Here is a 9,835-nt window from a genome sequence, read left to right as displayed (position 1 = left end):
CCGCAGGACCCGGCTGGCAGGTCCCCCTCGCTGGCTGCTGCGATGCCCCCAAAAGCAACCACCCGCTTGCAGCTGGCTGGCGACTGTGGGTGACCACGCTACCCCCGCATGCAGTGGACCCTCAGCCTTGGGAGAAGTGATTTGTCTCCAAAGGTGTCCCCGCTTCTTGCTGCTAGCCCGGCTAACATCATCCGCAGGTTTTATTTGCTAGGTTGGCAAGGAGCAGGTCAGAAGTGGATTTGTCAGGGCTGGATCTTTTTGATCTTCGGGAATTGGAAGCGTGGTCAGTTTGCTCGGTGGTTTCTCATCAGCTGAAATGCCATCTGCGTGTCTGAAGGCAAAGTCAGCAGTTTTCTTCAAGGGGTCTTGCTCCTTTGAATGGAAAACCTATTGTGTGAACATCTGGACCCACCACATCTGCCCTCTCCGGCAGTGTCCCAAGCCACTACATTGACCAGTTAAAAGATTTGGGTTGTATATTGTGCCTGTTATGTTTTTATGTTTTGTCCTACAGTGTAGAATTTCACTTAACCGTCTGGTCCCAGTGCTTTTTAGTATCAAACATGGGAGATCCTAAAAAATGTGTATGTTGCTTGGTTGTACTTAAGTTTAAAAAGCTATCACAGATGAGCTTTGCTACAGTGCCCTTTGCCCAGAAAGATGGAAACGACCCTTCTCCCACACTGCAGTGCAAGTGTCACGGCAGTCATCCGGTGACTGGGGTCATTGGCGCAGCTTTTTAGCTGCTCCTACAGCACAACTGTGCAAAGGGGTAGGTCTGTCAGTGTCTCTGCCACATCTAGACTAGCTCTTTGCTGCTGAAAAAAATAGGAAGAAATAAACTTTTCAGCGATATTATATAACACCTCCTTTGTGTTAGACAAAATTGCATTAGAATAACCCGGAGTCATGTGTAGGACTCGATCCGTGCTGCTGAGAGATCTCAGTCACCTCTTTGTGACTGTAATTCAGCATTACAGCATCTCTACTGTGCCAGGAGGAAAGATAGTCTTATGGCTTGCAGTGAGGAGATCCAAAGATTTCTATATATTGCTGTCTGTTTGCATTGTAAAGAAATCCATCCCTCAACGTCTGGAATGCCTCTGGAGAAAGCTGCCCAGGTAAAGCCTGGAACTTTTCCCCACGTTATGATGCACCCTGTTCATAACCAGTAATGAAAATGTGAGCGCTTTCAATGGCATTCAGAGATCTGGAAGTGGGATTCTTTTTGGCACGTGTCAGCCAGGCGGATATACAGAAATGACACAAAATGCACCATAACTGTTGTAATGGGGTTCTGGGTGTAGGGTTAGGCAGCCAGTCACACAAACAACATATTCGGTAATCACTAAGATTTCAAATGGTAGCGTGAGTGTTTGAGAGCGACTAACGCGTTTTGAACACAACAGCCTTTTAGCCCACACCAGGATGGTCAGATGCTACTCAAGTAGTATCAACTCTGTAGAGTCCAGGAGGTGCCTCTGGGATTCTGGTTTGTTACATACCTGCTGCAACTGCTGACAAGCTGCTGCTACTGTTATGTGGGAGCTCTGAGGTCTCTCTCGGTGGTGTGGATTGTGGTGGTTTGACCAGAAAAGTTAGCTGAGTGGATTTGGGCTGGGGAACATAAAGTCCTTGAGGAGTGTCTGGTCATGTAGACTATGGCACAGGACAGGTGCTCTTATGTGTCTCCCTGCTCTAGAAGTGCCCTGCTCTAGAAATGCCTCATTGAAAAAGCCTTTGGGGAGGGCAGAGAACTTGTTGAGGAGCTCCCCGCATTGTCTTTTTGAATGGAGAAGGTGCTGGTGGGGACAAGCGCTGCCGGTCCTGCTCCATCCTGCCACTCCAGGCACGTCTCAGTCCCTGCCTTGTGAGGGTTCTGCCACCCTCAGAATTTCTACAGTGGTGATGACCCACCTGCTGAAAGGTTTCCTCTGGGCTTTCTGGAGTACATCGCACATAGCTCCTCTGCTCTGCCATGGGTCCTCCTCCATGTATCCCCTGTGTCCTTATCTTCCTTAGGTACAGTGAGGAGGCTCTGCAGGATAGTAGATAAGGCTACAAAGATAGACTATTCTGTCCTTCTCAAGAGGACTGGGGACTTGGATCACCCGTGTGGGTAGCACTGCTGCAATGATCAGGTCTCCTGCGGTTTCACGTAGGCAGCTGTGGGATCCTGTTCTCGTGCTGCAGGAGGAGATGCCCTGGGATTGTTTCTCTGCAACTCCTGAGCTCTGCCCTGTTCATATTTCTCCTGACTTTTCTTTTTGAGAGAAAAATCATCTCCTGAAATTCGCCTCAAGTCCAAGTGGCCGCTGATGTATATTATGCATGGCTGGAGCGTGTGTGTGTGTATTTGACTGTCTTACTGAGCAGGGAGCATCATTTGTTTGCTGTTGAGAGTAATGTGATCTAAGCAGAAGGTGCAAGCTCCCTAGATTCTTAAATTAAAATCTCTGCAGAGCTACTCAGGGGAGTCTCCTGTCCCAGGAGAATTAATTAAGCTCCATGCAGTTTGTTGTGTGCTAGGTCTTTTAAATAGCTTCTTACAAAATAATGGCATAGTTGCATTGTTGAGAGCATCTGCAATGCTACCAACTTTGGTCTCTGTAGTCTTGTCCTCTCCTGAGAGAGTTGCAGCAAACTGTGCCCTGATTCTGTGTACGGCACCTGGAAAGTGACTGTGGCTTAGTGCTGTTGCTTTGATCAAATCTGAAGTGCTTGTATGTGAGATCTCACTGTCGTACTGTGTTTTCCTTCCTGTGTGTGCTTTTTCACCTTGCAGCTCCTGGGGCACAAGTGCTGAAGGCAGGGATGACGGCAGTTGTCCTTGAGTCGTGATCTTGGTGCTGCCCCTCCGCTGACAGCTCCCAGGCTGCTGCGGTTTGGGCTTACGCAGGGTCTCTTCAGGATCCTGGCCTGTGTGGTGTCTGACACACGCTCCTTGGCTTCCTCGGCACACTTTCAAGGGCATAGATGAACCAAAGCCTTTAGAAATGATCTCTCTTTGTCCTTGCTGCCTTGACGCCTACAGAACAATACTGGCACCCCAAATGTGGCAATAAAGTAAGTCTTTTCCTGCAGCTCTGCTTTGTATTGCTCTGGCCTACAGCTTTTCTTTGGGAGCGTGTGATAGTGCGAGCAAACAGGCGTGAGACTTTTGCTGGGTGTTCCAGAACCATCTCTCCTTGCTATAGTTAGCACAAGAAATATTTGAGTCAAGCATGTGGTTCATCGTACCCAATTTCAGGACTTTGGCGTCTAGTCCAAGATGCCCCACAGAGAGATAAGAATTTGGTCTCACTCCCTCTCTACTGACTGGAGAGGGCTAGAGAGTGGGTTTAAACAAGGCCACGAAGCGTTAGTTGCTGCGAAAGGGTAATCTTGCACGGGCAAAGTGTCGAGGTACTTGAATGTGTTCCTTATCCCAGGTTTCTTACTGTGTGAGCAACTTTTGGTTCTTCATGGAATCTAGATTCCTTTTTTCCGCTTGTGAATTTTCCTGTGAGTGGTATGAACTCTCTCATGCTTTGATTATCTCGTTGTTTTAACTTCTTCCTCCTCTGTCCTCTCTCCTCCTGTCCAAGCTTTGTGACTGTAAATTCCTCCAGGACTATGGGGTCTTTGACTTTAAGATCCATTGCTGACATCTGATTTCCCTTTCTTGAGAGTGAGAATTTAAAATTTTAAAATCTAAAATTGAAATTTTCCAGCTACCATCTCCCTACATAGACAGTTCAGAAAACTAATTGTTGTCACGGTATTGTTACTATTAGGTTTAAACAATGTAGGTGTCAACAGTCTTTAAGGACTGAGCTGTTAACTGTGGATATGCTGGCGGTGTTCCCCTCTCTGCTTAGTGACAAGAGCAGGATTGCTGCTGTAGGAGCACGTAGGTCCTAATGATGCAGGAGGTCTCTTCTCTCCTGTTTTCCTGAGATGCAGCACTGTCAGATGCTGTCACAACAGATTCCTGCTGCAACTCCTCTGGGCATTACTTCTGAAGGAACACGAGAAGGTGGTGGGTGTTCTTTATTTTTCCATGTAATAATCCTGAATAGTCCAGGTTTTGCTTAGCTTGCTGCTATGCTCTAAATGGAGTTCTCTCAGGTCTTTCGTCTATCTCTTGAGTGTTTCAATACACATTTCTTCACTCAGTTCAGTGTCAGTTTGGTGGATTGCATAAATTTATGTGCATCAATTTCTCATAGCTGCTAGTATGCATCAAGGCCTCTTTTATCCTGTTGATGTGATTATTTTGGAGACATGAAGGCTATTCCACGCTCATCACTTTGTAATCGAGATCTTTGTTATTTGGCGGCTTTCCTCCTTCTAGCAAATATATGTCTAGACCATTATGCTTCTTTGCAGAATCTCAGTCAGCTTCTTTTCCAGACCTGAGTCCAGCTTTTACATCTCATGCACAGTGAGTACTGAAAAATGCCCTCAGAAGGGCAGCTGCCTTTGCTGCCTGTGTTGTGCTACCCCATCCCGCCCTCCACACTCTTGAAGTCATTCTGATGGAGGAGAAGCCGGAGAAGATAGTGGTGTTTTTTCTGAGGCAATGGCAGTCTTGTCTTTACTGGTTAGACTCAGTAGCACAGCGTACCAAGGCTATGGTCCCTGGTTGATATCCTTTTGTTAAATCAAGCTGTGCTGACTGTGTAACATGCAGGTCTGATCTGCTACTAAAATGAAAACCTCTCTCTAGATGAGTCAGGGCTAAACTTGTCATGTCATCAGCTGATTACCTCTCAGTACTACCTGCTCATTTGTATGCAGCTTTTGCAGTGTCATACACTCAGGGTTATAGCTCATCGGCCCGTGTATCTGTAAGGCACCTTGTACTTCATCTCATTTATGTGAAACAAGTTTCCTTTTTTATCTCTTGCCCGTTAAATTATCCTGAGGTGTCTCTGCTCTGAGCCCAGTTGAAGGGTTTTCTGTCCAATGCCATCAGAAGGCTTGATGGGATTTGAACTATGTTGGCTGTGATAGTGGAGGCAAAACTGAGCTGAGAGAAAAGTACAATTGTGTGACTTGTATGAATACAGTGTGTTGATAAAAGAAATAGAAAAGAATGGGGTGAACAGAGCAGCTACCATCTGTTTGAATTTTGCTCTGACTTTATTTTGATCAAGTCAGTGGGTAGCCAAGGAGAGGGGGTAAAATGGCACGTTAACGATACGGGCAGATGCTGGTAAACTGTGGTGACTGTGAGCACAGTGAGGGCAGCGAAGGAAGACAAAAGGCTTGGCAAGGGGAGACTAGGCATAAGGAGCTAGCGTGGCCAGCAGAGTCCCCTTGGCAAAGGGCACATGCAGACATCTGTGGGAGATCAGTTGAGGCACAGCCAAGGAGAAGCCGGTGGCACTTGGGAAGCAGGAATGTAGAAGGGAACCACTGAGATAATAGGCAAAAAAATTAGTCTGAAGTTTGCAGTGTAATTGGCTGGAAAATCCCAGTTGCACATTGTACTGTGCAGGCGTCATTGCCTTATTAGCTGTCGCTAGATAACTGTGATCAAGCATCCACATTCGTTTGTTCTTAGGTTGGCCTGCAGTGTCTGAGAGCAGTGGAAGTGGAACGGTAGTGACAGAACTGCAGTTTCAGCCTGGGCCAGGCAGCAACGTTTTCGAGTAGCTCTGTGCTCCTTGACTGTGCTTCTGACCCGTGAGGAGAGGTCAGGGTATCGCCTGTTCTCTGGGAGCCCTGGCACTTGGGATTTTACCCTCCTACCTCATCTGCTTGGGGAAACAGGAGAGTGAGGTTAGAGACACTGCAGCACCTTCAAACTCAGGCTCTTATTCCGAGTGACACTATTTTCACCATGAAACAAGGTGGGATGGAGGGTGGCAGTGCTCCTCTCTGGCTCCATGTTAACCTTTTGCAGTTTGGGTCTTAGGAAGTGCTTGGTACTAATTTTCTGAGCCTGTGGTTTGCAAGCTAAGGGTGAAGTGTTGGTTCAGATTTTAAGGCAGACAGATCAGCTTTGGGCATTGGCAGAGAGTTGAATGGAGAGAATGATAGATGGACTAACATGCTCTTGGAGCTTTTGAACTAGTTACAGACTAAATTTTATCGTCATATTTCAGCATTTTTTGTGTAAATCACCATGTTCTCTCACTGATTATTTACCTGAGAACTTGCTTGTTGTTATTTTTTCTACATGGGATGACTGCTGATGCACAAGAGAAGCTTCAAAGTCTTTCCCAAGGGTGTAAGTGCCTTGTTTGTGAATAGTGTTGATGATGCCTTGCAAGGACACAGATTTCGATGGGAAACCTTGGAGTCCCAGAAGTCTTGGTGGAAGAGATCTTGGAAGTCTTGAGCCCGGTCATCTGCTCAAAGTGGGGCTGTAGCCAGTGCTACATGAGATCAGCCGTGGCTTTGGCTGAGCCTTAACCACCTCTTAAGATGGGGTGCAGGAGTAGCTCAGGAGTGCTCTTGCAGCTGCATAGCCTGATGTTAGAATCATAGAATCATTTAGGTTGGAAAAGACCCTTAAGATCATCAAGTCCAACCGTAAACCTAATTCTGCCAAGTCACCACTAAACCATGTCCCTATGTGCCACATCTACACATCTTTTAAATACCTCCAGAGATGGTGACTCAGCCACTTCCCTGAAGTTGCCACACTCCAGCTCCCAACTTTACATGTGTGTTGGCCCAGGACCAAGTCCTGCTTTTTGCCCAGACAGAAAGGTAGTGGGTGCAAGGAACATCCATGGGGCGCTTGTCCTCCTGTGTGGGTGAACCATGATGGTCATCCCTTTGTTCTTCGTAGTGGGGATTGCGTGCTAATTGTACAGCTCCCCCATGTGACAGCCTCTGTGTGACCATCTCTGTGGGTGCTTAGGCATTGAGGAAGACAGTTTGGGCAACTGCCACCCCAGGCTAGTGTCTAAAGATACAGCCTGGTACTAGACAGGCAAGAATCTGGAAACAGAAAAAACCTCAGCACTGTATGTTAGCCTGTAATGACGCAGAAGGTTAAACCTTGCTTCTTGCACAGCTCGGGCTGCGCTGCTCCAAAGTATTTTGCATTTGGGTGTGCTGAAATTTAGTCCCAGGGAGATTAAATTACTCTTTCTTCATCATTCATATCGATCCCCTGTTGCTGGCTGTGGATGACAAATGGACTTCCCACTCCTTCCAGCTCTAGTCGCTCTGGGAGGTATATTGTAGCTTTGTTAATCTTTCCCCTTTTGGGAGGAAGTGTATAAAAGCAGTGGGGGAAAATCCTCGCTACACAGGTTGGGATATGCTGCTGTATCAGGTAAGCAAAGCAGAAGGCTGCTTTGGAGGTCAAAGTAATTTTCCACTTAGATGATTAATGGCTGTTATGAGCGTGGCCTTTTGTGGCAGCTTGAACTGGAGAGGGATGTTCTGAGGTTGAACACCTCTGAAGGAAGAGGACAGTGGACGTGATGTTTTGGTATGGAGAGTCTCCTCTCTTGCAGTAAGTCTTCATCTCCTCCCCCAACAGATGCTGGTGTGCTTGCAGGCTGAGAGTGCTTGGCTGCTGGGTTTTGTTGGCTTAGCTTGCCAAGGAGGTGGGTGGCTGTTTCGTCTTACTGTTTGTGAGCCTCCACCCTGGACTGTCCATTGGCAAATATCAGCCTGATTGTGATGCTGCAGACCTTGGAGAGATTGTTCTACAAACTTGGGGAAAATGGATGGCTGGGGAAAAGAAATACTAAGAGGTATTAGCTCTCTTCAGTCACAGGTCTGTTGGGTACAGGAGAACAAGCACAACAGCAGGACGTTACAAATGTCCTGGCAATAGGAGACTGGCGATTGTATTTACTGTATACCAGGGAATGCATGCCTCGACCAAGGATTCTTTTCCTGTGTGGGTTGAAAGCAGAAAGCTTTTCTGTGGTTGGAATATTCATAGGTTTGCTCCCTTATGTAGGCCTTGATGTGTGATAAGGGTTGAGCTCACCCTGCCTGGTTGATTCTTAGTATATTTCAGTAAAAACTTAGTTATCCATGGGACCTGAATCCATCACAGAACCAGGAACTGCTTTTGTGGGTTGTTGTGTGGGTCCCTCAAATAAGGTTGTCCAGTAATCCAAATACTAACATAGTTGGTGCTTGAGAGCTTAGGGTTAAGGTAGATGAAATGGGTATTAGCATTAACGTCTAAGCTGTGATACCTCACAGATAGGAGCATTTAGAACCAGAGTAAAAGGCTGGGGTGATGGTTGGGACTAGGGTGGGGATACCTTCTTCCCTGGGCTGCCAGAAGGAGTTTAACTCAGGGTGGTTAGAGACAGTGATCCAGTCCCTATGTGCAATTTTAATGCAGGTGCATTTCAATTTTTTTCAGTTTTAACAGAGAAGCTAAAGACTAAAATAGTCCCGGGCTTGTAGTCCATCTTTGTTTTCCCCTTTGGCCAGAGGAAAACTGAGGTATGTTAACCAGGGAGCCCCCACTGCTATTGCAGCATGTTTAAATTGGCATCACCTGAAGATGAGGGAAAGGCAGCTGCAGGAAAACAGCAGTATATTGAACTGTTCCTTCTTTCCTTGGCCTTTAACCACTACCCATCTCTCTCTTTCCTTTGCTGCCTTCTTTGATGCTTGGATATGCAGAGCGGCAAGGGCTTTTGGAGAATATCTTTCACAAAACCATCCTGAAGGTAGAAACGGCTCAGGTAAGAGAATTGACGTACCTTGTTTATATCTGTGTGTGCATGCACCTATTTATTAATAGGCCTTAGAATAAAAGTGCATTTATTTATCATATAGAGGGTTAGTGTGAGATCTCAGCAGCAGAGAGGCAGGAGGAGTCACCCTCTAGATCTGTGAAGCCCTTGAGGAGAAAAGGCAATTTGGTGACTCAAGGGTTGGGTGTGCTGTGGGGACAAGTTCAGTTTTAGCGGACAAGTGTCCTGTCATAAATTCACCCCTAGAGCTGATGTCCTTGGAAGAAGCTTCAGCTGGGAAGTGAAAGACTGCACCGCACAAGGCTTCTGCACTGGTTTGTCACTCCTAGGTCTTGCTTTCACTGGGGAATAAAAAAAGGTGAGTTATAGTGTGTTAACTGAGGTGCTTAGTATATGTGCAGCAATCTGTCTTTGCTGGCAGAGGTAACCTCTGGATTTATTCCCAGGGTTTGCTTCAACAGGGGTTAAAATGAGATTTGCCTTGTCTAGTGGCGGACACCAGCATGTACTAGCTAACGTGTTAATGTTTTAGATGCAGATATTGTCCCTGTCAGCTTATGATGAGTTCTGCTTGATGGGCAAGAGAGCACAAGAAAAACTCGCTTGACTTCTAACAGGGCTGTGTCTCCTCTGTGAGGAAAGAAAACATTTTGCAGACAATAAATTCACTACAAAACCTATAGAAAATCCTGTGGAATCCACAGAAAATCCTGTGTGAACAAGTAGCAGATTGTTCTGTAGCATTGAACTGTTTTGCAGGGGATAAAGTTACTAAATAGAACGTAATGTAGAGTGACGTTACCATTTTATGTAAACTGTAAGTGTGTGTGTGTGTGTGTGTGTTTAAACCTCTACAGGCAGGAAATGCCTCTTGCTGAAAGAGCAAGCCCAATCGCACTAGTCTTTGACAGCCAGCTGAACGAGTCCCTGCCTTTTTTCTTGGATCTGTTCTAATGACCTTCAAGTTGTCCTTGGCTGAATTGTGCTAATTTTGTGAATGGAAGGGCTTTAAAACAATGTACTGCAGTTTTCTTTGATTTTTATTTCAGGCATGAGAAACTCCAGTGACACATACCTTACAATATTTGGTCTAAGAAAAACCCATGGTGGTAGGAAGGGAAGGGTAGAAAAAGGCTGGGGTTTAACGCAGCTGAGTGAAG

The 9,835-nt window shown here is 46.2% G+C and overlaps 1 protein-coding gene across 1 annotated transcript in view; it reads left to right on the top strand.

Moving 5' to 3' along the window:
* Positions 1-8,643: 8,643 nt before the first annotated feature.
* Positions 8,644-9,835, top strand: part of NSMF (NMDA receptor synaptonuclear signaling and neuronal migration factor) — a 38,247-nt gene continuing 37,055 nt past the window's right edge. Inside the window, exon 1 of the mRNA XM_019473212.1 lies at positions 8,644-8,663. The gene's annotated coding sequence lies outside the window, so the exon portion shown is untranslated. The remainder of the gene's footprint in view (positions 8,664-9,835) is intronic.

This window comes from Aptenodytes forsteri, unplaced genomic scaffold (assembly GCF_000699145.1).
Source record: "Aptenodytes forsteri isolate BGI_AS27 unplaced genomic scaffold, ASM69914v1 Scaffold518, whole genome shotgun sequence".
NCBI lineage: Eukaryota > Metazoa > Chordata > Aves > Sphenisciformes > Spheniscidae > Aptenodytes > Aptenodytes forsteri.
The sequence above is the reverse complement of the archived record's forward strand: the minus strand, read 5'-3'. Positions and strand labels throughout refer to the sequence as shown.